The sequence below is a fragment of the Nomascus leucogenys genome, chromosome 16 (genome assembly GCF_006542625.1).
Source record: "Nomascus leucogenys isolate Asia chromosome 16, Asia_NLE_v1, whole genome shotgun sequence".
Lineage (NCBI taxonomy): Eukaryota > Metazoa > Chordata > Mammalia > Primates > Hylobatidae > Nomascus > Nomascus leucogenys.
The window spans coordinates 12,868,738-12,876,412 of NC_044396.1; positions in this window are offsets into that span (position 1 = coordinate 12,868,738).

Genomic DNA, 7,675 nt, shown 5'->3' on the forward strand with positions numbered 1-7,675 from the left:
TTATAAAGATGTTTGTTTTATTTATTCCCTATGAGGAAAGCAGCAATGCGATCATTATTTTTATAACTAGTGACTGTACACATGGCGACCTTTATTTTATATAAGTTGAAGCCACAACTTTCCTATTAAAAAAAAAGATGCTCCCCCTAGCTGGCCTCTTTCTGTGTGGCTTAAACCTAAGTGGGTCATCATGAAGGCATTCAGGCCTTTCACGGTATCTTTTCAGTTTCATCTGCCTCTGCTTTCCTTCTCCTCCAACCAAACTGCCTACCTGCTGTTCCTCAGATATACTCCCTCATCTTATCCTTTCAAAATCCAACTCATTTTTCAAAGCCAGTATCTTGTACAACAGCAGTTCGCAAAGTGAGTTCCACTCTCAGGGGTCTTTCAGGTGGTCCACAAGATCAAATCTATTTTGAGTCAGAAGATATCAGTTTCCTTCTTTACTGTGTTGACGTTTGTGCAGATGGCGGAAATGGTAGCTAGCACTGCTGGCACCTTACTTAGCACCATTCAAAGCAATGATGCTGTGTACCTCCCATAAAAAAAGCCAGTTTCAGTTAAGAATGCCCTTGATAAAGGCAGTAAAAATTATTATCTTAGCCTTCAACAACTTGTCTTTTAAATATTCTGAGTAACTAAATGGGAAGTACAACTAAAGCACTTGAGCAGTTGTCTTGAGTTGTGAGCTGAATGAACTGCTTTTTTTGTTGAACCCATTTTTGCCTAAAATAACAGCTGACAGACAAAAACTATGAGTATTCAGAAAAGTAATAATGTGAGTCTCCTTCAAGAAAATAACTGACAGAATGTTAAGTGAAAATTAGAATTTCAAAATATTTGTATCCGCTGTGAGCGTGTCCCCATTATTTAAATTCTTTCCAGATAAGACTAGTGATGATATTAACAAGCAATTTTTTATACTATATAATGAAATGTGACAATATTTGGAAGATCTGTATAATTCAGCAAACCAGTATTGCCAAAGGAACCAATGCATGATATAACAAAAGTATACATTTAAAATGCAAGATAGACCAATAGATTTTAACATAATTGCGTGCTGAAAGTTCATTTGATATGATTTCAGTTTCTACATTGCAGCTAACTTTTAAGAAACTACTCCTTGTGAAGTTTTGATGTAGTATTGATAAATAGGCACAGTTATCTGAAAAGACTATTAAAATATTATCCTCTTTTCCAACTATATGTCTGCATGAGGCTGAGTTTTCTTCTAAGGCCTCAGCCAAAACAACCTATGTCAAGAGAGTGAATGAGCAGTAAATATGAGAATCCAGCTGTCTTCTGTTAAGCCAGAGATTAAACAGAGCAGCAGAAATAGAAAACAAATCACACTTGTCACTGCATTTGTTTCGGAAAATGTAGTTATTTTCATAAAAATATGATAATATATAATGAGTTTATTATTTTTAAGTATATATAGTCTTAATGTATATTTTTAATGTTCTTAGTTTTAATTTCTAATACAATAAAAATCAATAGATATAACCACAACAAACCAAGCTCTTGGGGTTAAGAATGTAAAAGGGCCAAAAACATACACTAAGGAAAAGACAATAAATGATGCTGGAAAAACTGGATATCCCTCTGCAGAAGAATGAAACTAGATCCCTATCTCTTACCCTATATAAAAATCAAACCAAAATGGATTAAAGATTTAAATGTAAGACCTCAAACTATGAAACTACTAAAAGAAAACATTGGGAAACACTCCAGGACATTGGTCTGGGCAAATATTTCTTGAGCAATACCCCACAACCATAGGCAATCAAAGCAAACATAGACAAATGGAATCATATCAAATTAAAAAGTTTCTGCACAGCAAAGGAGACAACCAACAAAGCAAAGAGACAACCCACAGGATGGGAGAAAATATTTGCAAACTTTTCTGTCTTACAAAGGATTAATAACCAGAATATATAAGGAGCCCAAACAGTTCCACAGGAAAAAATTAATAATCCAATCAAAAATGGGCAAAAGATTTGAATAGACATTTCTTAAAAGAAGACATACAAATGACCAGTAGGCATATGAAAAAGTGCTCAACATCATTGATCGTCAGAGAAATGCAAATCAAAACTACAGCAAAATACCATCTCGTACCAGTTAAAATAGCTTGTATCCAAAAGACGGGCATTAACAAATGCTGGTGAGGATGTGGAGAAAAGGGAACCCTTGTACACTGTTGGTAGGAATGTAAATTAGTACAACCACTATGGAGAACAGCCTAGAAGTTCCTCAAAAAACTAAAAATTGAGCTACCATATGATCCAGCAATCCCACTGCTGGGTATGTACACAAAAGAAAGGAAATCAATATATTGAAGAGGTATCTGCACTCCTATGTTTGTTGCAGCTCTGTTTACAATAGGAGCAACCTAAATGTTTGTCAACAGATGAATGGATAAAGAAAATTTGGTACATATACACACCAGAGTACTACTCAGCCATAAAAATGAATGAGACCCAGTCATTTGCAGCAACATGGATGAAACTGGAGATGATTATGTTAAATGAAATAAGCCAGACACAAACATCACATGTTCTCACTTATTTGTAGGATCTAAAAATCAAAACAAGGAACTCATGGACATAGAGAGTAGAAGGATGGTTACCAGAGGGTGGGAAGGGTAGTGGGGACCTGGCAGGGTAGGTAAGATGGTTAATGGGTACAAAAAAAAAAAATAGGAAGAATGAATAAGACCTACTATTTGATAGCACCACGGAGTGACTACAGTAAATACATAATTAATAATTAATTGTACATTTTTAAATAACTTACAGAGTATAATTGAGTTGTTTGTAACCCAAAGAATAAATGCTCGAGGGAATGGATACCCCATTCTCTATGATGTGCTTATTTCACATTGCATACCTGTATCAAAACATCTCATGTACTCCCATAAATATATACACCTACTGTGTACCCACAAATATTTTTTTAAAAAATTTTAAATGTAAAAAAGTTATGAGATGAAAAAGGTTGAGAACCGTTGTACACAATCCTGATTACCCTTCCTAGGCCACCCTACCCCAGCCTAAAAACGTAATTTCTCCTCTCCCATCTGCTTTCAGACTTTGTTTCTCATATAATACCTTGAATTGTAATTATTTGTGTGCTTATTGTATTCATCTTGGAGATTAGATTTCAAGCTCTTTAAAGTCTCTGAGTGGTACGGGGGAAACTGAGAGAGTTTTGTCACTAACTTTCTGGGATCACTGTAAGTAAGCCAGAGTGTCTTTGGGCTCATCTGTGAAATGAGGGTTGGATTATTAAGGTTTGTTTGTTTGTTTGTTTGTTTGTTTGTTTGTTTTGAGACGTGGTTTCACTCTTGTTGCCCAAGCCGGAGTGCAATCGCATGATCTTGGCTCACTGCAACCTCCACCTGCCAGGTTCAAGCAATTCTCCTGCCTCAGCCTCCCGAGTAGCTGGGATTACAGGTGTCCACCACCATGCCCAGCTTATTTTTGTATTTTTAGTAGAGACGGGGTTTCACCATGTTAGCCAGGCTGGTCTTGAACTCCTGACCTCAGATGATCTGCCTGCCTCGGCCCCCCAAAGTGCTGGGATTACAGGCATGAGCCACCATACCCGGCCTATTAAGTTTTCTTCTAACTTGCAGATGGTATGAGTACTGTTCCTCCAAAAGTACCTTGGTGCACCTAGTGTTGTCCTATCCACACATTGGGAGATGTGATGTGTGTGGTTGGGGAAGATCCCAGATTCTGGGGTCAGAGAGACATGGGTTCCAAAAGGCATCTGTCTTCTCTGAGGCTGCACTAGAGACATAGGTAGGATTGAGTTAAGAATTCAGTCTGTCCCATACAGTACCATGAGATACAAATTGAACTAATTGTAAGAAGCAGTTGAGAGAGAAGAATGACAAGCACTTTTTCCAAGTGTGGTACTGTTGTTCACAGTTATTCTCTCTCCTCTCCCAGAAGGATTGTATACCCTCACCTGTTGAACTCAGGAGGAGAAGAATGACATCCCACTTTTTGAGAATGAAAGGACCTCAGGAAGACAGTCCCAAGAAAGCCTGTTCAGTTAAGGCAGGGTGAGGGCACGAGGAGCTCACTTACCATGAAGTGGGCATTCCAGAAGGCATTTATGGCAAATAAAGTTGGCCAGGAGGCAACAGTGGGGGGTGGTAGGGGAGGCAGGGGATGGCAAGAGATGGGGAAGTACGAGCAGTATTAGGGTGAGAGCCTGGAAGGAACTCATATTTCAACCAAAAAACAATAGGGATCAGAGCCCTGGGATTATTCAGCAGCCTTGATCTAACAGCAACTGGTCTCTGCTAGAACAAGGCGGTTTCCTTGTGTGATGTAAGCTTGGGCTCTGGCCCTGGGTGGTAACCCAGGCTGCAGGGCGGGGAGGGAGGTGGGGGAGAGGGATTGTCACGTTGTTTGCATCCAGTCCAGCAGCCTACATCCTTTGCTCTCACTTTTGAGTAGAATCAATTTAAACAGAATCCAATTTGTTAGGAGACTGCAAAGTTCATCTCTAGCTAGAGAAGTACACAATACCCAAGAAAAAAATGTGTTGAAGTATTGTGTCTTTGGAAGGCCGTTTCCAGGCGCTCTGAGTATTTGGGAATGAGGCCTAAGCACTAATCTTATCAAGTCTTTGTTCATAAGAACAAGTTAGTATCCGGGATTAAGGGGATTGTGGTTCAGATAGATTTTAAAAGCAGGAAAGACTGAGGGTTCAGGCTTCAGTTTTGCTGGAGATTAATACCAGAGAAGAGACATGGAGGAAACTGAGGCACAAAAACTTGACCAAAATCACACAGGTTGTAAATGGCAGAGTAGTGTTCAGACCTAGCTCAGTTGAGTCACACAGGGCTTTCACCCTGGTATTCCCCCATTGAGCCTTGACAGACCAACAGATGAATACACTGGACTGTGAGAATATACAATCACAGTGTTACCAGAATAATACTTTCAGATATTTTGTGTGATTTTATTTAGAGGAACCAAGATACAGTGCCTGACTGTAGCTGTGTCTCAGGTTGTCTTCCCAATGCTCATGGACAGGCGGCAGATGAACAGTATGAGAAGGCCAGGTTAGGCACAGCAGGAAACAGTTCAGTGACCCATGAGTCAAGTCTGCCATGGGCTCAGGGGTGCGGAATGAGAGACTGCCATGGGTTTGCTAACACTGGCAGTCTCGGGATTGGGGGCTGGGTTCTTGTCTAGCTCAGTGCTTCTCTACTCTGGCCTCAGATAGAGTCAGATGGAGAGCTTTAAAAGTGCCGGTAACCCAGGCTTTAGGCCCAGAAAATCTGATTCATTAGTCTGCAGTGAGACCCAAGCATCGGTACTTTTCAACAACTCTCCCACTTATTCTAGCATAGTACAACCAGGGTTACAATCCACTAACAGCAATAAGACCTTGGACATATCACTTTCCTCTTTGGGCTTTAGTACGCTCACCTATTAAAAAAGAATTCTCTAAGAGTCCTTACTGCCAGTATAAAAATATGAGGTTATACTAAGTGATTTTTAATGTCCCTCCCAGAATAAAAGTTCCATGAATCTCTTTTCATAATGTAATCATTCAGAAAAGATTATTTCATTTAGAGTTGAGTGTGTATTATGATCAATGTTTCTCTTAGTCCCCTAGAAACAGTCAATGCCACCTTCAAGGTTTGAGTTCCCTAATCACCAATTCACTCTACACAGAAAAGAGTAACAGCCTCCAAAGGTTGACAATACCAATTCTTCCCACTAGGAGAAGTATGTTAGAGTGTGTGGCCCTCTAGAAAGTGAGTCACTGGCACCATCTTCCATTGCAAAGAGCAGCACTTATTAGCAATGTTAGGTAGAAAGCAGGACTCTAGAAAGTGGATGGAAAACAATAAAGAAACAACAGAAACCATTTTAAGTTCTTAGAGTCAAGTAAAATTGTCATTCACAGGCATGTAGGAAAAATTGTAAAACATCTCTCAAAGAATATAATGTTTTATCCTTACATAATTTTTTGAGGGATGGGGGATTAGACAAGAGTTTTCCCCGTGGAGTAAGGTATATTCTATCATAAATAGCTATAGCCTCAGCCTCTGGTGGTGGAAGGACCCCACAAACGCTTTTCGAGTCCCTTCCATCTGGCCTTGGTTTTCCTCCACAGCTGACTATGCACTAAAGGACTTCTTTCTACTCTTTCCACTCAGCTTTTAAGGAACAGTTTTAGATATTTGGTTACTAGCACAAATTTATTCTGAAATATCCTAGGTCCAGTGATAAATCAAGGGAGTGAGAAGGAAAGGATTTGCATGGCCCATGACCCCGCCCCCCACCTTGAAGGCACAGATAATGTGTGTACTCATGATGCTCAGCACCACGTCCTCAGCAAAGGAGCTCCAGGCCGCTTCTTGCCTTTGCCCCTGTTAATAAGCAGAGTCTCACATTAACAGGCTGCTGCATTGTGTGAGGTTATGAGCACAGGCCTGGGGTTAGACTGCCTGGATTTGAATACTGGCCCTATACCTTATGGGGCATGTGATGTTCTACAGGCCACGTATCCTCCCTAGCCTCTTCTCCCCAACCTGTGCAACAGGGATAAGAATGCTCACCTCACAGAGAGTGATGCTGGGAGGAAGTGGATGGGATAATCTATGTAAAGCATTTAGCGAGGCTCCTGGCACATAGTAATTACTTAATACGTGTGAATTATTTGCTGAGATCTCTGTACAATGTAAAAATGCATACCTTAAAGACGGCTTTCTGCCATGATTCTAGATAGGTTTTTTCCTTCAACATTCCTCTTTTTTTGCCTTAAAACGTTTAAGTCCCACCAACTTTCATCTTACAACAGAAGGCTCAAAGTGACAGATTTAAAGAGAGCCTTCAAAGCAGAGGACCATTTCACTTAAATGCCCACCTGCACTGTGCCAGGCATGGCAGTAGACCCAGAGGTGCCAGACAACAGACAGGAGCGAGGGTTGGCAAAACATGGGTCATTTCCTAAGGCATTGTAATCATTGGTCTTTTACAGAAGGTGTCTTTGACTCTGCTCAGTACCAGACATCAAGTACTACAGGCACAGTCCGTGTGTTTAGGCTGTTTCACAACTGAGTGAAATTCAACGCTGGCCATCCCCCCGTTGCTCATCATTGATTATAATGTGACCAAAATGGAAACTGCTAACCTATGTGTCAGTGCTTGTGCTGGAAACATACTGCTTCCAAACAGGGGGAAAAAAGCAATTCAGTTAAACGTCCCTTTTATGGTTTATAATTCTTACTGCAACTTCAGGTCTGCTGTTGTGTCATCAAGTCACATTCTGAACCCAACTCTGGCTGTTTCTGAGGCCTGAGGGACCCAGCAAAGGAGGGAGGTCCTGAAGCAGCCTTTCCAGGGGTAGAGTTAGTGACTTACAGCGAAGAAGATAGAGACAAATTTGTCTCCAGGGACTCACGGTTGTAAAAGACCCACCATCCTGAGCCCTCCAAACAGTGAAACAAGTTGAGAATCTAACCCATAGCGGGCAGACCTACACTGAGGACCAGATCTCATTTCTTTGTTGGGCTTTGGTCTCTCGGGAAAAGCACCCAGAACACTTCATCCAAATCTGCCTGCTGTTAACAATATCCCATAGTGGTGGAGGTAAATGTTTTTCTTTGGCTGAAAATAGAAATCCTCCCTAGCGT